General features: G+C 37.0%; 1 long non-coding RNA gene across 1 annotated transcript in view; it reads left to right on the top strand.

Annotated features, from left to right (window-relative positions):
• LOC141579554 (uncharacterized) overlaps positions 1–9,593 on the top strand; it is an 87,499-nt gene extending 77,906 nt beyond the window's left edge. Inside the window, exon 3 of the long non-coding RNA XR_012511129.1 lies at positions 2,333–9,593. This is a non-coding gene — a long non-coding RNA (uncharacterized LOC141579554). The remainder of the gene's footprint in view (positions 1–2,332) is intronic.
• The last annotated feature ends 14,995 nt before the right edge of the window (positions 9,594–24,588 follow it).

Here is a 24,588-nt window from a genome sequence, read left to right as displayed (position 1 = left end):
GTTTTAACATAGTCTTAGGCCAGGGAGCATGGCATCTGCAGCTTTGTTCTATTTTCTCAAGATTGCTTTAGCTACTTGGGGTCTTTTTCACTTTAAAAAAGACCCTTTAACTTTACTTGTAAGTTTGGTTTAGTAGTGATGAATTCTTTTAGGTTTTGCTTCTCTGGGAAACTCTATATCTCCTTCTGATCTGAATTAAACCTTTCTAGGTAGAGTATCCTAGGTTGTAGGTGTACCTTTCTGCATTTTAAATATATCTTGCCGCTCCCTTTCAGCCTGCGAAGTCTGCAGAAAAATCAGCTGATAGCCTCATGGGGGTAGCCTCATATGTAACTCTTTGTCTCCTGCTGCCTTTAAAATTCTCTTTTTACATTTAACTTTTCCCATTTTAATTATTATGTCTTGGTGTGGGTCTCTTTGGATTCATCTTGTCTAGGACTCTGTTCTTCCTGGACCTGGATAACTGTTTCCTGCTTCAGGTTAGGGAAATCTTCAGCCGTAATTTCATCAAATATATTTTCTACCTCTTTCTGTCTCTCTTCTCCTTCTGGAATCCCTGTAACATGAATGTTACTGGGCTTGATGTGTCAGAAGTCCCTTAAACTATCCTCACTTGATTTCACTTTTTTTTTTTTCTTTTTGCTGCTTTGATTGGGTGGTATCCAGTGTTCTGTCTCCTAGTTTGCTTATGTGTTCTGCATCACAAAATATTGTTAATTCCTTCTAGCACATTTTTCATTTCAGTTACTGTATTCTTCAGCTTTGATAGTTCTTTTTATATTTTCCAGTTCTTTGTTGGAGTTCTGTGTTCCTTTATTCTTTTCCTGAATTCAGTGAGCATTTTTATTACTGTTGCTTTTGGCTCTTTATCTGGCAAATTATTTATCTCAGTAAATCCCCCTACCCCCCTCACCTTGGGGGATTATATTATTCTTTCATCTGAAACATTTTCCTCTGTCTTCTTATTTTGTTTTACTTTCTCTATTTCTCTCAATGAAGTTAGGCAAAACAGCTACCTACGCTGGTCCTGAAATCATGTTCTTGTGTGGGAGTGTCTCTATGCAGTCTGTGTGTGCTCAGTGGCTTTGGTGGGGAAGCAGGATCTGAAGTGAGCAAGGGTCACATCTTCCCTCAGGGCATGCTGGCAGCTGCTTTCTTGGTGAACGGTAGGGCTGGAGTGGGGGCAAGAGCCAGTGCCAGGTGTGAGCTGGGGCTTCTCCTGGGCTCAGTGGTAATTGCTGTCCTATCAGAGGGTGAGACTGGGTCCCCAGGGGCTGGAGCAGGTGCCCTGCAGGAGGTGATCTTCTCCCTGGTAAGTGTGATGGCAGAAGGCATGGCTAGGGCCTGAGATGTTGCAGATGCATTTTTGAGTTGGCTCCTGGTCTCTGCCTTAGTCCAAGGCTGCGTTGGGGATCTAGAGGTTGGAGTTGCACTTCTGAGTTGCCTCCAGGTCTCTACCATGGCTAGAAGCAGGGCCAGGACCCTGCTATCTCAGATCTTTCCCTGATGCCTGGCAATGGTGGACTCCACCCTAGTGGGGAGCAGTACCGGAACAGGAGATGCTGGAGAAAAGCCCCATGCAGGCCGGGGTGATGCACTGGGGCAGTCTCAACAAACTGGTCAGAGCACAGGCAGTTCTCAGTCTGCTGCCTCTGCACTGGGGCTGGGAGCAATCAAGTCTATGTAGTTCCTCTTCAAGAGTGGAGTCTCAGTTTCTTATAGTGAGTCCCACTGGTTTCCAAACAAGAGGGCTCACTTCTTGGTGTTGGACCCCAGTTCTGGGGTGCCTAATATGGGGCTCACTCCCTCTCTCCTTAGAGAAGATCTCCAAGCCTGTGATATCCCCTTTCTCTTCTTGGTCACCTGCTAAGGGGTTTGGGTCCTGACTAGATCACTTCTCTTCAACTTGCTATCAGAGTCCATTTGGGTTTTTTCTTTATAGCCTTGGTTATAGAAGAGCTGTTCTGCTGGTCTTCAGGTTGTTCAGAGTTTCTCTATATGTGGTTGTGGTTTTGATGTGTTTGTGGACATAGGTGAGTTCAGGGTCTTCTACTCTGCTGTCTTGATCCCACCACTCAAACTATGTTTCTTTTGTATGATGCTACAAAATTCAAAGATATTCTTTATTTTTTCTTTCTCAGAAAAAGTAGCTGCTAAGAGAATAAAAATGCCAGGCAGACTTCTTTTGAAGTTTTATGGAGTTGGAGAAACCAAAATTTGAATTCAAGACCTATCAAAATGGAATGACCATAATAAATATTCCAAAGTTTCAGTTGAGACTTCTGAAATGGGCAGATGAAGGTGATATGCTCATATTTTGTTTGCTTTCTAGAAGAAGACTGAACTGTCTCTGAAGGAATAGAGTATCCAGAGCCTCTACAGTGTTTCACGCTCACTGTCCAGCAATCACTAAAGTGCCTGGAAGTTATACCCATCTTCCTCCAAGGAAGATCATAGCCAACCCCTGATTGCTATAAGAAGAGTAGAATTTCTGCAAAATCTCCAGTCTCTTGCTTCCAGGTATGTGTGAGGGGATTGATACACTCTGGTTTTTGTTGTTGTTGTTGTTGTTGTTGTTTTTACATTCCAGAATTTTCCATATGATCAGGCTCATGCTGGATTTCACTTGAAGACCATCCTCACTTAGCTGCTTCCATTCCCTGTCCTATTTCCTTATTCTCTAAAGGAGGCTCCCTGTAAACTGTTTGTATGGACTGCAGCATAACTCATCTTACTGTGCTTCACTTTACTGCACTTCACAAATAGTGTGCTTTTCCCAAATTGAAGGTTTGTGACAACCCTGCATTAAGCTCTTCTCCCGGTGCCATTTTCCCCACAGCATTTGCTCACTTTGTGTCTCTGTGTTACTTTTTAATAAGTCTCACAATATTTTAAACTATTATTACTATTACTATTATTATTATTATTATTATTATTATTATTATTATTATTATTATTATTATATTTGCTGCAGTGATCTGTAATCAGTGATCATTGATGTCTCTATTGCAAAAAGATTATGACTCACTGAAAACTCAGATGATAGTTAACTTTTTTTACCGATAAAGTATTTCTTAATTACAGTATTTACATTTTTTAGATATAATGCTATTGCACACTTGATAGATTATAGTATAAGCAAACATAACTTTTACATGCACTAAGAAACCAGGAAATTCATGTGACTTACTTCATTGCAGTGGTCTGGAACAGAACTCACAATACCTCCAAGGTATGCCTATAACCAGCCTCAAAATCTAATTCTAGGGCATCCTACTGAAGATACTGGCAAGACTGATTAAAGAAAGATAGAGATGGCACAAGTTAACAACATTGTAAATGAAAAAAAAAAGGATATTACTCAATTCCAGCAACCATTATCAAGATAGCAAGAGAATACTGTGAATAAATATTTGTTAATATGTTTGAAAATTTAGACAAAATTTACATGTTCTTTTAAAAGTTACTAAGAAAATAGGCATGAGAAGAATAGAAAACATGAATAATCCTATGTCTATAAATAAATAAAATTTTTAAATTTAAAACTTGAAAGCTTTCTCACAAAATAAGCCTCATGGTTATATGGCTTTACAGGGGAACTTATTCAAACATTCAAGGAAGGATACTAATCTTAGAAAAACAATACCAGAAAATAGGAAGGTAGAAATATGATCTTAATGATAAAACCTGGTAAGGACATAATAAGAAAGTATAGTGAAATTCCAATAACTTTTATGAACATAAATGCAAAGCCCTAAAGAAAATAATAACAAATTGGAACCAGAGATATGTAAAACTTAAAATACAGCACTAGGAAAATTGATTCATTCAGGAATTTAAGGTTACTTTATTACTTATAAATAAATCAGTGTAATTCACTACAATAACCAAGTAAAGGTAAAAATCATATAATTATCTCAAAGGTAAACAAAAAGAAAGAATATTTATTCATTATAAAATTATTAAGAAACTAAAGATAGAATGTTTCCCCATCTAGTAAAATAAAACTATTAAAAATTATGTATATCTATACATATGTATATAGCAAGCATCACACAACGGTGAAATAGTGAAAGGTTTCCCTATGCTATTATGAATTATGACAAGATTGAATACTCACTCTCACTTCTGTTCAAGCTTGTGCTGGCCATCATGCCATATTCCTGTCGGAGTTGAACCGTAGGCTGAATTCCTGGTCAGCCATGATACAAAGATGTCACCATCCCTAGCTGTTTGTCACCATGCAATTAGTGTTGATTGGAAACTTTGCCTGGAATGGGCAGAACTGATTGGTTGTCTTTTCCTGGTAACTATTTCTAATCAGTATATTAAAAGTACCTAATGTAATCTGTGTAATATTTCTATGCACAAAAAGGAAAATAACAATGATAGAGATTGAGGAAGACCTAAATAAATGTCTGTATCATGTTCATAGTTTAAAAGATTTAATATTTAAAACTGCTAATAGCTTTAATTAAAAAAGAAATACTTCCAGACATCAAGAATTATGACTATACAAATTAAAATAGTATTGAATTCACGTAAGAGTAGGTAAATTGACCAGTTCTAAATGCAGAAATAAGCCCACATATACGCAGTTGCCTGAGGGAAGGAATAATCTTTTCAATAAATAGTTCTGGAACAATAGAATATCTACATAGATATTAAATGAATAACTATATATTATATTGACTTTTTAATTTATTCCTCTTTCTGTTGTTTTATCTCAGGGTCTGCTTTTATCAATTGTTTTTATCCTGTTTATGGATTAAATATCCTTTCTTCTTCATTTGTGTAGTAATTTTTTGTTGTATTCTGGACACTGTGAATACTATATTGTTGAGAGTCTGGATTAAATTGTCTTCCTTTAGAGGGTGCTTTGTTTCGACATGCAGTTAATTGTTTGGTGACTTGGTTTTGTAGAAGTTTAATTTTAGGCTTTGGTAGGCTAAATCTACATCAGGCTTTCTCAGCCTTGGCAGTATTGTCATAATGGACCACACAATTCTTTGTTGTGTGGAACTGTCCTGTGTATTGTAGGATGTTTAGCAGTCTCCCACTTCATACCAGCAGTACATGTCCTACAATTGTGACAATCAGAAATGTCTCTGTGCATTGCCAGATGTCTCCTGAGGGGCAAAACTCTCCTAGTTGAGAACTGCTGTTCTAGAAAAGCCATTACTCTGAGGCCATAGTAGCCCTATTTCTAAAACATGGACTTTCTGGAGAATCTTTTTAATGTCTTGCATGGTCAATGCTCCTCTATTCTGCTTAGTTGCAACTCCAACTCCTCACAGCCTTTCCCTACCCTTCTAAGAGTTGTTCTTTGCAAAACCTCTTAGAATTTCATTCCTTGTATGTTTGGTCTAGCGTTTAGCCAAAAGCTGTTTGGCTAAAGATGTTTCTCCTCTGAACAACTGTCTTCACTCTGGTACATTTCAGCCTTTTCAGCATGATCACTGCTGTCTGGGCTCAGTTTCTTTGTGCCACAGTTTGAAAGTGCCCCTCACAGAATCCATCTTGTATATTTCTTACTTTCAAGGATCAGAGCTCTGAGTCATCTATTGTCTGATATCTAAACACTGACACTTCTTCTATTTTGTCCACTTTTAGGGTTTATTACAGCAATATAAATCCTATGTTTGATATTTCATCATGACTAGAACAGAAGTCTCTGATTATCTGTATAGAAAAAAAAAACTGATGCTACTTCATAGCAGTCATAAAAATCAATTAGTAGTGGGTTACAAACTTAAATGTAAAAACTAAAATAATAAGACTTCTAGAGGAAACCTGGGAGTGGGCAAAGATCAATATATGTCAACCAAAGAATATACAAGAGCTTTGGCATTGTTAGTAATATTTCCAAACTGTAAGCATCCCAAATTTTGATTAACAATAAATTAATTTGGTTTATTCACCCAAAAAATACTACATAGTGATGAAAAACCATAGCTTATATATTCAAAAATATACATAAATTTTACAAGAGAATATATACATATATGCTAAATGTTCCATTTATTTAAAGTTGAAAAACAGGCAAAAGTATGTGTGCAGTAATAAAAATAAGTATTGTGATGAGGTATTTTCCATTTGAAAAGAGATAAAAACTAGAAGAGAGTATAAGGAATGCTTCTGGAATGCTCCTAATGTTTTATAACTTGATTTGGACAGTGAGTACACAAATACATTAGCTTTGTAAAGCTCATTAATATCTCCAAATACAGTTTATGCACTTTTACTATATATCTCATGCTTCAATAGTAACAAACGTAAAAAACAAATAAGGAAACAACACAAAGAGCCACTCTTGGACAGATCTCTTCTTAACAAGTCCTGGCCACCATCTCATTCACTAGCATCCCAGCTCCAACTATAATTTTGACACTTAGATATGTCCTTTCATTTCTTACTAGATAATTCACAAATTATATGTACTTTATATTATCCAGAATTTTTAAAAATATTTATTAATGGAATGGTTCATTCTTGCCTGACAGTCCATTATTTCTAGAACAGAAGCTGCTTGTTTGAATATAAATTGATTTAATCGGTCTCAAATATAGCTTGACAGTTGCATCAAAAACCTGAAAAAGGTTCATCTCATTCATTTTGTACATCTCCTTTCAGAATCCCACTTTTAGGAATTTTACATTGAGAAGTTATTTGATTATGTGTCTGGGTATGCACATTATCAAAACAAAACAAGTGACAGCTACTTTATCAAGACAACAACAAATCCTGAAAACAGCCTAAGTATCCAACAATAGAATGTCGGTTACACAAATTGTAATATATACTTAAAGCCAATGACTAGACTGACATTAAAGTGATGATGTTGAGCTACATTTAGTGACATGATTTTTCATGATACATTGTTGTTAGGAAAGAGAGCATAGAGCAACATGTATTATATTAGTCCCACTTCATTTAAAAAGATAGAGATAAATATTAATGAAAGATATGCACAAAAATGCTGACATTAGTACTTCTGGGCTGTATGCATTTGAGAAATTTTCTTGGTTTTTTATTTTGCATATTTTTGCTCTATAATATTTATACAGTAAATAGACCCAAATAATTTTATAACTGAGAGTTAAGTGCTAACATGTTGATTTATTTTTAAAGGACAAATATTTTAAATATAAATATATTATGAGGAAGAATACTATAATATGATTGTATAGCCCCAAATCCTAAAGAGCCATATGTAATATCTTAAGTGTCATGCTCATCAAATTCTGTAAGTTTGGCTTCTGCCCTCTCATGACAAAGAAAGATGTGAAAGAACACAAACTGCTTCATAGTCCACTGAATTATGTTAATATGAGAAGTTTATATCTTATGACTTTTATTGTTTCCAACTTAAACACAACATTTCACTATGATTCCATACTGTGTGTTTCCATTGTTTTTAAGTTTTTCCACTGTTTTGGAAACCTATGCATTAAGAATTAACTAACAGCTTAGAAGTTCTGTGATTTTATTTCAACAAAGCCATGAGGTGATCAAGAATAATTGGCTAAGAAAGGTAAAAGCTAATGAACACCAAAAAAAGAGTTTTTTTTTAATCATCAGACTTAGGAGAAATTTACAAGCCTGGATATCTAGCAATTTTATTAAAGTATCTCTCAAGTAGAAGTGTTACGAGGTCAGAGTGAGACAAAGGGTAATCTTCTATATAGTACCTAAGTCCACTTATCTATGCACAGTTATGGCTCCATGTGGCATTTTTTTAGTGAATGCAAAATAAAGATTTTTAAAAATTTCTAAATTACCTTCATCTTCCTGAAACATAAAGAATAGTGGGTGCTTTAAGTCCAATGCATGCAGCTCCCTCTTCATCATTGCTGGCTTTGCTGAGATAGATCCTTGCATCCTTTCAGAATGATACATAAAGCCTGATCTAGAGGCTACTCTTTATGTAACAGAACTAGGAGATATTTAAAGTATCTTCCACCCCTGAGAGTCTAATCTTTGGAAAAGCAGGAGATGTACTTCCCTGATGTGCAGGCATCCCTTTTGGCCTAGAGTGCCAGTGTGGTGTCATGTTCCATCTCCCATGAGAAGGGTGCACTGCTTTTTCCAGGTGGTCCAGGTGTTGCTCTACATGTGTGCTCTCCTGTATCACTTGCAGTGCACCACCCATGGAGGAGAGCTCACTGACAGCTTGCTAACCTGGGTTCCTTATGGAAATCTTAGGCTGGCAATAGTTTCCCTGAACTATAAGATCCAACAGGCTTTACCACAAGCTCACAGGTGGCTCTAGAACCTGTGGCTCCATGTGTTTTTAAATACATGAATTTGATTAATATGCACCAAAGTCACCATCTGTATACAACAACTTCCATATGCTTAATTTTTGATGCTGCTTAAAATCTTTGTAAGTCATTATGTTGTGGACTTGTCCAAACCTACATCATTTCCAATATCTGAGTCTTATATTGTCTTCTTAAACAGAGCTCTGGAGAAAGAAATGAAATAAGATTGGACTGACAACATATCCAATAACCTCAGCTCATTATTTTCTGCAGCACTGTGATGACTATTCAAATAAAATTAGAAGATCTGGCAGCCCCTGCAAATGCTAGTGTAAGGCTAATGTCAGGCCAGATATTCTATGAACCTAAGACAGTGCTCTCAGTCAGTAACTGAAACACAAACATTGATTAGGAAATATCCTTTGAAAAGTTATCAAATAAGTGAGAATAATAAAAGTAGAATTTTAGTCAAGAAATCAAGAAAGTAGTATTTTCCTTGTACCAAACCTAGATGAAAATGCTCAATGTCCCAAGAAAGCAGTCAAGATCATCTGTTCAGTCAGACTTTGTTCAACCTCCAACCAGAATTTTAACTTAATGCACAGATAAAACTAGGAAAATCATAAATAAGTACAGTTAGTTTAATCTTTCTTTAGAAAGCAAGGAAATGGAGGAATTTGCCATTAAATTGTTTTCCTAACTACTCCAACTGCATTGGAGTTTAGTTTTACAAAACACATTTTAAGTTTATAGATTTCTTAATAGCTTCTCTTTTGGGGGTCATTTTTTCATTTAATAACAATTACTGCTGTACACACGTAGCAGAGATTAAAGTCAGATTAATATCTGGGGTCTATAATCATGTCACATCTAATTAAATTTCACTAATATTTAAGAAAACTCAGGTCTATTCTAATTTACACCCATCACATCTTCTATGTGCTACGGAAGCGTGGAAGGAAGTTGGAACATGTGGATGTTTTTAGCCCAGAGCACTCAGTTGAGTGATACAAGAGCTCACCCCACATACAAAAGAGCTAGAGTTAGTGAGCAGGGATTCACTTCATTGTGATTCATAGAACACACGCACTGGCATTTAAAAATTAGGAAGTATTCACAGATGACTTCCTAGGAGCAGATGTAGCACTTACAAAATTCTTTTACACACCATGCAGCACCAGAGACATTTGCTCATAAATCTGATCAACTCCTCCGTGTTCCATGGCCTTTGTACTCCCAACAAACCACACCTGACCTAGGGAAGCTGGAGCAATCCTTTTTACAGTTCACATTATTTTAATGTTACAACCATCAAAAATCTTCACAAACAGGAGCTCACATTTTTGTGATTTATCATCTCTTCTTTATATGACAAGATTACTTAAAGAAAAATTGCTTAAGAAGAATATCAAGGTTTATTCACATAGGTAAGAAAAGGAAAACAAGTTGGGTGTTTGAAATTGAACCACTTTATGCTCTCCTTTATTCATAACTAGCACTATTTTTGTAAAAGACACTATATTCTCCAGAGTTCATATAAAACAGATAATGCAATTTTTAGTTTTTCTCTCTCCACCTACCTTTTTTCTTCTCCATTTTCTCCTCAATGGAAAAGCATTTTTATGCAGAGACCATGGTTTTAGGCATAGAACAAGGGTTGGGAATTTAGAGGCTTAAAAGCTCTGGACCCTCTATTACAGTTGTGAGGTTTTCTTTAGGTAACTCAGTGTCTGTGCGACTCAGTCTCTACCCTTACATTTGGAATTACAATGCTTGTTCTTACTTATTTTACCAAATTACAGTGAGGGCTGAATAGGGTTAAAGAGTTTGGGAACTACAGTTGCTGCATAAATCAAGATATGGTATTTTGGAATAATTATTATAGCACATCAACTTATCATTGACAGCTAATAAATCATTTAGCACATTAGTAACAAAAACTACTAATTATGCTAAGTGAACAGTGTCCTGATATAATTCTCTACTTTCTTCCTGGTGACTCATTTAGCATGAATCGTCTTTCTTACCACTCAGTGCTTTGCCAGCATTTTCTTTAATCTTATCAGATCTCTTTGATTTAATTGAGAAGTCATTCTTGAAGAATGTTATTTTTCTTGCATCTCTTCCACAAAGTAATATAATTAAGATTATGCAAAACAGAGAAGATTCCCCGAGTGCCAGGCAAGAGTGAAGGCCTGTGAAATCCCAAAATTAGGAATTGCTGTAGTCAACATAAATAATTGACATTTAGATGACCTAATTAAAACAAATTACATCTCTGTAGGGAAAGTTATGATTTCAAAGACAAAATATTCCTGAGAAATAATAGACAAAATATCTGAGATTGCTGTGCTTTATGTTTTTCTGTAAAAATCATGCAAAATTGAGCTTTATTCTTAACAAAATAATATTCACCATGTAGGGAAATTGTGGAAATTTGAAAATATATCAGAAAGAATATTTTTGACTACTGTTCAGGCAAAATAGCATAGCGGTTAAGTGGGACAACCATAGAGCCCAACAGCACAGTCTTAGGTCATGTCTATGCAAATTCCTTAATCTCTGTGCCTCAGTTTCATTGTCTATAAAATGGGAACCTCCTGGGGCTTTTGTGATGATTAAATCACTCAGTGTATGTGAAATGTCTTGAAGAGCACCCTGAATACAGTAAGATTTTGATAAGCCTCCAGTCTGTGGTAATTTTCATTGTTTTACCTGCCCAAGTACTCTGATGGTAAAAGGATAATTGGAAACATTATAAAAATAAAATGGACAACTTATACCTTAGTATTTTGTCAAATAATTTACTTTCAGAATTCCTGACGGAAAAAAATTCTGTTTTCACATGAAAATTACCCTTGATCCAGGAGGACATTATTGCTTCTTCTCAGGAAGCAGTGCCTTTTTATACAGACACCCCCATGCACTCAGAAGCGTGCTCTCACTGGGGAAGTGTAGCAGTTACGCTCCAACCCTCTAATGGCTTTGAATTTTGCTCACTGTGTCAAATCACCTTTAATAAAGAAATAGAATTATAGATACTGACACCATAGGGGAAAAAAGCACCTTCAGATTCCTTTTATAAGGATTTTGGCCCACTCACATTAATGGAACAATATCTACCATATCTCCTGATGAGTAGATTTTTTTAAAGCAAAGAACCTGCTGATAAAACTTTGTTAAAATTTTATCAGAATCCTATTTCAAATGCCCATACCAAAAGCACTTTTGTGTGATGTACAGTATCTACAAAATGATTTAAATGATTATCTATTGAAACCTTATCTGTGGGGTATTTTAAAATATTTCTTTCTCTTGTTGAAAGCAGAAAGTGGTTCTTGGTGAAAATGTACCAAAGTCAGCTTACTCCATTGCACAATGTAAGTTGCAGAGCAGATTTGTCTTGAACAAAGCAACAAATCTCTAGAGCATAGTGATTAAGAAAAACTTGTGAAAACTGTGCTGCCTGAGCTCCATACCCAGTGACGATGATTAGCTGTGTGGCCTTAGAAGAGTTAACATAATGTCTTTGTGCTTCGGTTTCCCCATCTGTAAAATGAGAAATTGTATTTATCCAGTGCGATTACTGTGGAGATTAATGAGATGGCACGTTTGAGATAGTCATGGTACACAGGAAGTGTGCAAAAGCTTTGCCTCTGTCCTCACGGGTATGTCCATTTTCTGGTCAGTAGCTGGTATACATGTTTTAAACATGTTTATTTTGGAAATCAATCCAGCAACTCAACAAGTCACTAATTTTAGGAATGTTGTCATTGCATAGCATTACCCTTAACTGTACATTTGTAAACACTGGTATAAAAAATTGTTTGTTTGTTTTTTTTTAAAAAAAAAACCCATCTATATTACATACTGATTAATACAAGATTATAGAAAGTGATCAAGTACCCGAACAAATAAACAAAAAATATGGCATCTTCGTGTTCTGTTTAAAGGTTAAAGCTTTCCAAAAGTCTTTTTTTACTGGAATGTTTATTGTTTTAAAAGTCACAGCCAAGAGAAAGAGAAATGGATGGGGGCTTGAATATAGGGAATTTAGGTTTCCTGAAATCCCAGGCCACTGTCCAGTCAGAGCAGACAACTTTACTGTTAATTCCTTGTTCGTTATTTGGTTACTCCCCCTACAAGAATGTTGCTCTAGTCTTAAAAATAGTAATAGCTTATCATTTTATTAGCAACTATCAAATATTAAAAGCTATTCTAAGTGCTATAAACATTATTTCAAAATCTCTCAACAATCGTCTGTAACAATAAAGAAAAATTATAGGATATCAGATGTAAAGAGAAAATGTAATTCACTTTTCATAATTAATTGGGAGAAGTCCCATCACCTGGTTAGCATGAAAAACTAAGTGCCCAATCTAAATTTAATCTAGTCCGATTACATAAACAGCTGCTGTAGGGCCTGGTCTCTAGCTGGAGTAAAGTCTTCTCTCCTTCTGTCTTTTCTGTAAGATGAGATGAGAGAAGAGTGTGTGGATGACTTGGCCTTGCACTTTGGAAGAACAGAAGAATGCCCTGACCTTGTGCTAGTCACCGGGTCTTCACTAGTTATCTTCTGGGTTCCAGAGCAATGCTTCCTGTCACCAGTTGACTATTAAGGCTTCAGTCTGTGGCTAGTGTATCCATGTCCCTTCATTTGGGCTGACCAACACTCCTAGAGTAACTGGAACTCCCTTCAGCTCTCCAGATTGTGTGCCCATAAGCCTCCACCTACCCCCATGTCTTGTGGCCTGCCCAGCCTCCAGTACAGGATGGATTGCCGGCATCTGGCAAGCCCACTGTTTCACTGGCTGGCTGGCTTGCTCTTTCTTTCTTTCTTTCTTTCTTTCTTTCTTTCTTTCTTTCTTTCTTTCTTTCTTTCTTTCTTTCTTTCTTTCTTTCTTTCTTTCTTTCTTTCTTTCTTTCTTTCTTTCTTTCTTTCTTTCTTTCTTTCGGAGCAGTAATTAGGATTATTTATTTATTTGTTTGTTTTTAATGGAGATCCTGGGGATTGAACCCAGGACCACAAGCATGCTAAGCACGCACTCTACCACTGAGCCATACCTTCCACCAACACTGCCTTTCGGTCCACATGCACCCCACACATGAGCTGAGAGGCCAGGGGGAAGGTCAGCCTGATCCTCTCCCAGCCTGATCACAACATCCCACTCTTTTAACTAGGTTGCCTTGCCTGTGATGTTACAGGTTCCTTCTAGAATTCCAAAAGGAGAATGGGGAAGAGAGATCTTTCCATGCTAGCTATATCCCAGAATTTACCTAACACATGTCCTCTCCAAGCTCAATGAAAGGAAATTAAGACACAATGACTTGTTTCTTCCTCTCACACTCTCTCTCACCTCTTTCTTTTCCTCCCTTCCATGATCCTTCAGGACTGAGAACTTCCATTTTATCTTTCCTGTATACTCATGTACTCTCTACCACACAATAGCTACCATCGGGGCTTTGTTATTAAAAGCAGAAAAGCCATTTTTTCTACACTTTGGTGGAACACGTTGACCTGTCTCCTCCAGGTTTGGTTTAACGAGGTAATATGAGAGAGGAAAGGATTACTAAAGGAATATGGCAGACTTTCTCTCCACAAAGTCTGGGTCTCAAGCATATTGTTTTGTTCAGGGCTAAATGACCAGTCTCTTCTGGTTAATGTTGAAATAAAATACGATCTAAAAAGTAGAATTAATTTCTGACAAAACGCTGTCCACTTTTACACTGTAACATATGTTATTAATCCCAGAAAACTGAGGCACAACGGAGCTAAATAATTTGCACAGGTCAAATTTCCCTTTCTCCTAACTGTGTGGATGCCTCATTTGCCTTCATTAATAAGATGCTGATACTTTGGTTGAGAGATTAGTTCTTTCTCCCTTGCAGAAACACACAACAGTCTGCACTGCACATTTCCCTGTAAAACTTGACCAACATTCCTCCTGATGATGTGATGAACTTACTTTCATAACTTTCTATAAATATAATGTAAAATGTAAACTTAAAAAATTGTTAAATATATTTATCTCCACTGTCTCCAAGATAGTTTGAAAGTACAATTAGATATTGAGTCAAATTAAAATTGTGCCTAATGCTGTAATGTCTAAGGACAAAAACTCATCCCAGGGAATATAGAAAATAACTCTTTAAAATAACTCTTGCAGTCCAAGTTAATCCAGTCCACAAGTGTTTATTGAATTCGCAGTTTGTCCCAGGCGTATTTTAGATGCTGGGATTGCCGTTCTGAACAAAACACACTTCCTCATGGAGGGAGGTCTATATAAACTCCAAAACCCTTGGTGGGAGAAGGGAGATAAATAATAAACAGATTAACATGTAAATATATAATATTTCAAGTAGTGTTAAGTATTATGAGGAAAAACAAACAGGGTGAGGTAGACGTGTTAAGGTGTCTATTTTACATTCAGTGTTGGCAAAGGCTTTTCCATAATTACATTTAAGCAAGGCCATGAAGGAAGCAAGAGAGGAGGAATGCAGGTTTCTAGGGAAAGTCTGTCTCAGGTACAGAGAACCGCAAGGGCACACACCCGAGTGGGGAGGATGCTAGGTGTGCACAAGGCAGAGCATGGACACCACTGCGGCTGGAGCAGCGGGCACAGGGGCAGATGTGGCAGGTGAAGGGCAGAGGCATGAGAAGCAGATTATCGTAAGGCCTCCCGAGACTTTACCTTTCATTCCCTGAAAGGTACAATGCCACTGGAAGGTTTTGAGAAGAGTGTCATCAACTGAGTTGAGTTGCTGGGTGAGGACAAGACTGACTGTGGGAGAGCAGCAGTGAAGTCAGGAAGGGCTGTGAGGACATGATTGCAATAGCCCAGGAGAAAGAGGATCACCGTCATGTGAAAGATGGTTGTGAAGGGGAGGCAACCTCAAGATGGTATAAGGGAGAGTCATACACGTGTGAACGAAAAATACTGCAAACCATATCAGTAAACAAAGAATGCTGAAACCAAGTCATCAGCAGCTGCTGCCACCCCCCAGTGAGGACAGGCCTGCAGCCCAGCCTCTGCAGCCACTCACAATGTTGCCCTCTGAGCAGACTCAGAATAAGAAAGGACAGGATACTGGCCCCAGATAGCTAGGTGCTTATCAAAGGAATGAATTCTGTGAGCCCAAATGTTTGCTTCCTCCCATACATAGAAAAGCACTAAATTCTTTAACTTGAGATGCCTGTTTTTCTTTTGATAACAAGCAATCTTTTATTGTTCCAACTACCTGGTCTTTGTTGTAAAGCTCCTATATATCCTAGCTCCTCCCCTACCTCTTCGGAGCAGTCCCTCAGAGCGATCTGAGAGGCTGTCATCCCAGCTTGAGTCCTCCCGCCAAATAAAACATAACTCTTAACTTTTAGGCTGTGCATTTATTTCAGTCGACACAAGAAACAGAAGAAGCTATTAAAACGCATTTTCTGTGGGTCATTTTTTTCCGCCAAATTATGGATACTCATTTTTGAAATATCATCTTTACTTTTTTTTCCCTTTAGAAAACAATTTTTCTTCAATACAGCATAGGGATTACAACCTCAGGCTCTCAATTCTGTTAAATGTTTAAATCACTCTTGGATCACTTCTTAGCTATCTGACCTTGGACAGGGTCTTCTGTCTTCTCTGAACCTGTTTCTTTATCTGCAAATTGGCAATAGTAGTGAATAGTTTTTCAAAGTGTTAAAAATGGCAATGCATGTAAAGCTATATAGAAAATGTCTGACGAATTTTAGCTCTTATTATAGCCACCCTTATTTTTGGAAATTTGGAAAATATGGCAATGTCACCTGAAAAAAAATGCACAACCTAAAAGTTGAAAATTATATTCTATTCAGTCTACATACTGAGGACTTAAGCCAGGGAGACAGCTCTCTGATGTCTATGAGGGATGGTTCTGAAGAGGTAGGGAAGACCCAGGATATACAGAAGTTTTTGCAAAAAAAAAAAAAAAAAAAGTGGTAGTCAGGACATCAAAAAATCAGACGTCTCAAGCTAATGAATTTAGTGCTTTTCTCTGGAAAGATGCAAGAGAAGAGCCTGGGCTCACTGAAATCACTCCTTTGATACACACCTTAACTATCTAGGGCAGGTATCCTGATTTTTTTCCATCCTGAATCCCCACAGGGTACATAGTCAGGGATGGCTGTAGTGACTGATAGCTTGATGGCTGCAACAGCCTTTGTTTACTGCTATGGCTGGTGACTTTCTTCATCCACAGCAACATAAAGAAAACAAAAGAGACCAGGGAGGATACTGCCCAGAGGAATGTCTCCTGATGCTGTTAATATATTAGCATGACCTGATGTGAACAAAGTTAATAAATTTTATTCTTTCTCTAGGTTTCAGGGTCCTTATGGTAATAGAGCATTTTTTTGCAATCAATTCTTGCATATATATGAATTTATTACCACAGACACACACACACACACACACACACAAACACACACACACACACACACACACACACAAACATAATATAAAGTAATAGGGAAAAAAAGTATAGATTTGCCACAGCCAGAGAGGCTTTGCCTTGTTCCAGAAGAATAGTAAAAAGACTGCTTTAACGTGAATGGAGATTAAATGTAGACACAGCCTAAGCTAAATAAAACACAAAAATGAATTCTTCTCATGGTGCTATTCATTCAAATAGAGGATTTGAAATTTGATCAAATGCCAGTGCAAAGGCATATAATGCTTGAATGACATTAATTAGTTGAATATTGAGCCCAGGAGCAAGTGAGGCTCACCCACTGAATATGTACATAAGATTTTCCTATCAAGGAGAACCACAGAAAATATCTGGAGCTGCTTCCTCCTCTTATTTACATTCTGGTTCCTATTAACATTTTCCTGAGAAAGAATTTCATGCAAATACAAGTCTTCCAACTTAATAGCGAACTGATAATAAAGCCAGCACTTTCTTTTGTGAGAAAATGCTTTTAAAAAGCATCTGAACCATGAAAGTATTTAAGAGACTATGATTTTAACCAGGCTATATTTTAAGACATCAACTGAAAAGGAGGATTTTAAATATCCCTTTATAATCTTAATTCCAGAGAACTTTATCATTTCTAGCTTAACACCGCTATTTGACAAATACTAAATTCACATTTCTTAAGCTTTCATTAATTCTTTTATTAGCTTTATCTGTTTTCAACATTTTTTTCTTTGTTCCTGTTTGTGTAATGTGAAATCATGAAATTTTACTCTGATTTCCATCTTTTTTTTCCCAAAAGGAATAATATGAATCTAATCAGGTAGCCAACCTAACAGCTTTGACATCACAAGCCTTCTTGGCATATTAAACAAATTCATCTCAGCCATTCAAATTTAAGAATGCCTAAGCAGTTTCTATATATTTGGATATAAAAATATTTTCTGTACTAAACATGTATTTACTTTGAAAGTTCACAGTAAAATATGCTATCATTTGTACTTTCTTATGGATGTTCTATTTTGTCACTTAACAAATCCATCTGTTTTTAAGTTGCAGACATCCTTCACAGACAGATCAGCAAAAGACCAGAAAGAATCAGTGTAACAGGAAATAAACGAGAAATTCAAAGATCATGACCTGTAATACCTTTTTAACTACTACCTTACCATCTGACCTTCTGCTAGTAGCTCATCCTTGCATACCTCCTTTCTATAGTTTGTAAAAATGGGAATGACAACAGTGTGGTTACCCCCCAAAGGGATTGGGTAGAAAAAACGGGCACAGGGGCTGTAAAATACCTTGCAGGCCATAAAATGCTACATAAATGCTTGAAAACAAAACAAGAGCCCCATGGTTTAATATAAAACTAGTTTTTCAGCTAAACTAAGTACTAGCAGAAGTAACTGAGATCAAACAGGAAAATATGCAAAGCTCCTGGTCATGATTAAAAGGGTTTATTTGTTTGAATTGATTTTATGGACTGATGGGTATGTGTCTGCACAGACTACACGAGCCAATGTGTATGGAGTCATCCAGTCATGACACGGTACTATTCACAGGATAGTCCAGTCAAGCAGGCTGGAATCAGATGCTAGAAGGCATATCATTACACAGTCCCAGGGGTGCCTTCCTCTTTCAGTGGGTTTGTAGGTGTGTGTTTTGTCTAATAGCACTGTTTACAGTAAACAACCAGAGGTAGAGAAAATAGTTCTGATGTATTTTTTAGCCACCCTAGTTGAATAGGTTCATTATGCCACTTTTCTTTTGAAATTCTAATTTCACTTACTTAAAACTAACGTCACTTGTTTCAAAGAATCTCCCCCCAAATTATGATCTTACTCAGGAAGTTAATCACAACTAGATGTTGCCTGACATAATTTATTGAACATTCAGAAATATCTTAATCATTTTCCAGTTTTTCCTTTCTGTTCCTCAGAAGAGAAGTAAGAAGAGAGGGTAGATCTTATGACCTCTTACAGAAGAGATGTGGTCTCAGTCTCAGAATCACTTGCTAACTTATTACTTAATACTTTTTCTAAAAGTAAAAGCCACTAGAAGAATAATAAGTCCTTTAATCAGGAGAGAGAGGACACATTAACTCAACTAACATATAAAGAATATTTAATATGTATTATTAGCATGCAGTAAGTAACATAAAATAGTTTTACTAGAATTGATACTTCCGAGCCATCACTGAGTGAAGAGCCAAAGGAACACACTACGACTCCATCTTTTCATTTATTAACTGCAGAGCCCTAAACAATCGCTCAGCTTTTTAACCTGTCAGTTCCTTCATTCATCCAACAAAGATTCATTGAGACCAGCTATGTGCTATGCATTCTTCTAGGGACTAGAGAGTCAGTGAACAACAGAAATAAAAGTCCCTGCCTTCATAAAGTTTATATTCAAGTACATGCCCCACCCATCTCAAAGCGCCGTGACAATCTAGGTATGACAATTTATGGGAAAGTGTTTTGTAAATTGTTAAGTACCACAGGAATATGTTATTCCCATGATTATGGCAATTATGTTATTACTAATACTATTTAGTGTTAAATATAAAGTCAGATTTTTAAAGATAAATATAGATTTTTGGCATAAATGGAGGTAAGGGGAGAAAAGAAACATTTAGAAATGGAACAAGCCAAAGACAGACCTTGTGGTTTTATCAGGTTTTCCAAGAGCAAGTAAGAGTTTTCTGTTTTTCTGGTATATACAATGCAAGGAATTTGAGACTGTGAGAAATTAATTTGAGAGGATGACATTGGCGAAATGGTAGAATAGGAAGTCCCAGCCCACATGCCCCCCACAGAAACACCAGTTTAAAAACCATCCATGAAAGAAAATACCTTTATGGAACTCCGGAGTCCAGTTGAGATGTCCTGGTATTCTTGAGGAGCAAAAAATCCAGAAACAGCCGCATTGAAGAGTAAGAAGAAGAGTTTCACTTGATCTGCATGGCCCTTCCTCCAAACCAGCACAACTCAGAGCTGGGAAAAATGCCTTGGTCCAGATTCTCCCACAGAGGAAAGGAAAAGACAGCCTGTGGCTTCCTCAGCCTCTTGTAGTGCTATCCGAGATGCCTGTTTCAGTCTCATCTCACCCAGAGCAATGAGGGAATGTGCATAACTGCACAGTCTGGGAGAAGCTAAGAACAAAGTAAAAGAGTGGGACTCATAGTAACTGGCATGTGGATCTCAACAACTAGCCACAGATCCCACCAGCCCATCTATGGGCCCCACAAGCCAGCCCAGTTTTGCACCCGCATCTAATGCCTGCAAGGCCCCAAGCTGTCCTCTGTGCATCCTCGCAGACAGTGCTTGCACACGCAGATTTCAGCAACAGGCTGAGCTCTATGGGATTAGGAGAAATACATGACCCTGAGGCTGCTCCTTCAGGCAGGAGGGAGAGTAGTAGGGCTATCACCTCTCATTCTGGTGTCTCTATCCTAGGGAAAAGGGGCTAGGGGCTCTCAGCACTGGGCACAGCTCTGCAGGCTAAGAAGAAGGTATATAATCTTAAGACATCTCCTTCAGTAGGGAGGGGGAGGAGTGGAACTTGCCCCCAACACTACCCTAGGGAAATAGAGCAGGAGGAATCTCAGCACCTGGTATGACTGTGCAGAAATGAGAGAAGATATGCAATTCTAAATGTCCTCCACCCACCCCACATACACACCCAAGATAGAGTGAGAGGAGTAGAGTGGGCACAGCTATAGAAAAAGTTTGAAAGAGCTCCAAAATCTCTAGCCAGCCTGACTGCTGAAGGTCTTTCTCTCCCCAAACCAATTCATAAAAACTGGAAGAAGTGAGGGTTTCTTCAGGTGTGCAGATACCAGTGCAAGGCTACAAGGAACAGAAAAAGTCAGGGAAGCATGACACCCAGCAGAGGACCAAAATAAAGCTCCTGCAATTGACCCCAAAGAAATGAGGTCTATACGTTGCCTGACAGATAATTCAAAATTATTGTCTTAAACTCAGTGAGTTACAAGAGACACAGACATTTAAACAAAACGAGGAAAACAATACATGAACAAAAGGAGAAGTTCAGAAAATAAATAGAAAACTTTGAAAAAGAGCCAAACAGAAGTTCTGCATCATAAAAAGAAAACCAATGATTGAACTGAAAAATTCAACAGAAAGCATCAATGGCTGACATGATCAAGCGGATGAAAGCATCAGACAATGTATAGATAAGTCACTTGAAATCATCCATTTAGTGGAACAAAAAGAAAAAAAATAATGAAATAGGGTGATGAAAGCCTATAGGACTTATGGAATACCATCACATGAACCAATGCCCCACTTTCAAAAACATAGTTGTCTAAACAGGAAAACAGTAAGGAAACAGCAGATTTGAAAAACATTATAAATCAAACAGACCTAACAGACATATATGGGACATTCCATACAACAATAGCAAAATACACATTGTTCTCAAGTGCACATAAAGCATTATCCAAGAAACATCACATGTTAGGTCACAAAACAAGTCTTTAACAAATTTAAGAAGATTGAAAGCATCCCATGTCTTTTCCAATCACAGTGGAAAGAAACTAGAAATCAGTAATGTAAGAAAAATGGGAAGATACAGAAATCCATGAAATTAAACAACACATTCTTAAATACTGAATCAAAGAAGAAATCAAAAAGGAAATTTGAAAATATCTTGACAAACAAAAACAAAAACACAACATGAGAAAACTTATGGGATGCAGCAAAAGCAGAATCGAGAGTTCAACTTTGGAAATTATGGATTTCCAGACTGCTACAGAGAAATACACAACAGATGTCTCAATATCTGAGACCAAGATTCAGCTGAGAAGTTGGGATTAACGTCGAAGAAGTGGGTGTCATCAGCAATAAAGTATTAATGGAGACTTTAAGGGCTGATGAAATTTCCCAAGGCAAGAATGGAAATTACCAAGAGAATAGTTTCAAGGATGAAATGTTTGAACCATCATGTGTTAGTTTAGTTTAGTTTCCCCTTGCTCAGGAGGCTAAGTGCTCCCTTTATGCTGTCACCTTCCTCCGCATTCACTACGCTTCTTCTCTCTGCTTTGGAGAAGACAGTGGCTTAAGAATTCCTAAAGGGCTACCGGAGGAGGTAATGAGGGAAGATCTCAACTCCCTTCTAAATTGTGTAAATCATGCCTCTTCCTCTCCTCTCTCCTTTTCTGTCTGCCCCAGGCTGAAGTTGCAGAAAATAGCCATGAAATCATACATACCAGTTATTTTGTGTTGAGCAGCATCTGAGTCTGTTTTGGCAGTAGAGGAAGTGGGGAAATGAAGAAGAAAAATACAAATGAAAACATACAAATACAATCTGTGCATACTATCTTGGAGGAAAAGCAGCATTAATCATTTATTTATTTATTCATCCTCATTTATTAAACAAATGTGTATTGAGAACCCATCTTATGGTAAGTACTCAGCACAATAGAGAACGTAAAAAGAAATAAAACTTGATCCTGGCCCTTGAGGAATTTACAGTCTAGAAGAGAGGTATTCCTATTAGATTTTCTTCTAAATACTTGAAATCTGAAAGATAAGAGAATCTGAGAACTTTAATAATAGACAGCCCAGAAGAGTAAGTTATACTTTCAAATAATTTTGTCTATATTTATTCTAATCATAAAATATAAACTATTTCAAGATAATTTATTTAATGTGAATGAAAGAATTTCTGTTTGAATAACATCAGTGGCAAGCACTGGTTGGTTGGTTGGATGCAGTGACCTTCAGACTTCTTAGTTCCAATCAAATAAACTCTTTTTTGAGTCCCCTATGACAAGATACTCAGTCTGTTTCCAAAAAGTTAAATCTTTTCCTTCACGTTGAATTAAAGCATACATTTTTTTTCTCATGCTGTAAATTTGAATCAAATAATCCATAACAAATGACTGCTGCTGATTTATATATATATTTTTTCAATTCTGAGCTTTAATTCTTTTATTCATAAACATTCCTTCTAGTGTCCTGGATAAAAGATTTCCAACTCTGCCTTTAAATAAAAGCATCTCTTCTCTTTCTGTCCTCTAACATCTTTTTAAAAGAAATTGATTTAAAGTCTCATGATATTTAATTCCTCATTAATTTTCAATACCTCACTATATGTGTATGTGTATGTGTATGATATTCAAACTCACCGTATTCAACTGAACTTTTAATAAATCCTTTTTACTAGTCACACTTAAAAATAATCACAAGCTTTAGAAACGTCTGCATAGTCATTTACGTAACATTTAATCATTGTTTTTAGTTTTCTGGGATTTTCCACACTTTTCATTCTTATGTCTTTCTCCTTTCAACTATTCTTGAAGTTTTATCACCTGGAGATAAAGCAATTTAAATGTGGGTTTTTTTTTTCCAATTTGCTCTGTCCTATATTCACAAGTTTGCCAGATTCTAGAAATCCATAATAATACACCAAACATTCAAGCTCAGCATACTTTTGTGGTTAAGGAAAACTAAACATTTGCCAATTTCAAGACAGTTGACTAACCCATTGTTTTCCCGATGATCAGGAAAGAGCAGGTTCAAGGGAAATATTTTATTTGAAAGAAGGCAGGACATGTCAAGGTGCAGTAATCCCATGTATAATTCTACATTAGACATATGCATTCAAAGAGTAAATGTACCCTTTCTTTGGCCAAAACATCATTAAAGAAAATAGAAAACATACAAAAATACTGTCAGCCCTACTACTTGCAATAATATGGACACAAACAAAACAAAATTTAAAAACAAACGTAATTTTCAACCGCCATTGTTGAGACTGTCCATCCAAGCTCTGGATGCTGAAAGATCAACATCAATATTAAAAGAATACTGTCAACAAGGTTAAATGTCAGCCCTTAAGCCGTTCCCTTTGTATGTCCTGCTGTTGCAATTGTAAGTTCTGTCACTCTGAAAGCAGATGATTCGTTGCAATTGTGAGACCATTTTCATCTGAACAATCAACGGTAATGATGTATTGTGAATAATACAGCTGAAGATTGTTCTGGTGTGAATCCTCAGCAAGATATTTTCGCCATGTCCCAGGCTTCGAAGCGACTGAGCTGCAGTGCAGACTGTCCTGGTTTTCTATAGACTCTCTTCAAGGGTGGAGATTATTTGAGTATCACCATTCTGTGAATTATCAATCAGCCCAAACACAATCCCCTCCTCCTTTTAATGGAAAATGGAATATTAACTCAATGTATCATATCAGATGAAATTGGTTTCTTAGAGAAAGGCGCCTACCTGTGTTTAGATCCACAACTGAAGGCCATCCCGGATTTACGTCGGAAGATTTTATGTAAGGATGCCTCTCAGAGAAGGAGTTTTCAAAAAGTGTAAAGACTGTACTAAGTGTCAGGAGGTCTGACGTTTAGTCTCAGCTATTCTGATGTCTAGTTTTGTGCCCTTTGCTATGTCAAATCCTATATGAATTTCTGTTTTTATCTGATCGAATGGGACTAGCCCAGTGGTTCTCCAATTGGCTGGACATTAAAATTGCTTGGAAGACTTTTTAAAAACATAGGGGCCTGCAGTCTTCCCCAGACAAGTTAATTCAGAATTTCTGAAGGTGGGGCTGAGGCATTAGTATTTTCTTAAGCTCCCAGTGTGATTAGAATGAGTCCAACAATCACTCCCAACTCTAAAACGTTCTGACATTTTATAAACTTGCCGATTGAGAACCTCAGCATGAGTTTCAAATGAGTTCAGAGGAGAGAATTTCCAGTGTTAGGTGTTGGTGTTTGTTCTATCAGTTGCATTCACAATGTAGGCTGACAAGGGGGGGGGACAAAAAACAAGAAAAAAAAAATTAACAGGGAAGGTAGACAGGCCGTGCAAACGAGAGCTCAATCACAGAAGAGCTGTCTCCAGGAGACCAA

Source organism: Camelus bactrianus, chromosome 13 (genome assembly GCF_048773025.1).
Source record: "Camelus bactrianus isolate YW-2024 breed Bactrian camel chromosome 13, ASM4877302v1, whole genome shotgun sequence".
Taxonomy (NCBI): Eukaryota; Metazoa; Chordata; class Mammalia; order Artiodactyla; family Camelidae; genus Camelus; species Camelus bactrianus.
The sequence above is the reverse complement of the archived record's forward strand: the minus strand, read 5'-3'. Positions and strand labels throughout refer to the sequence as shown.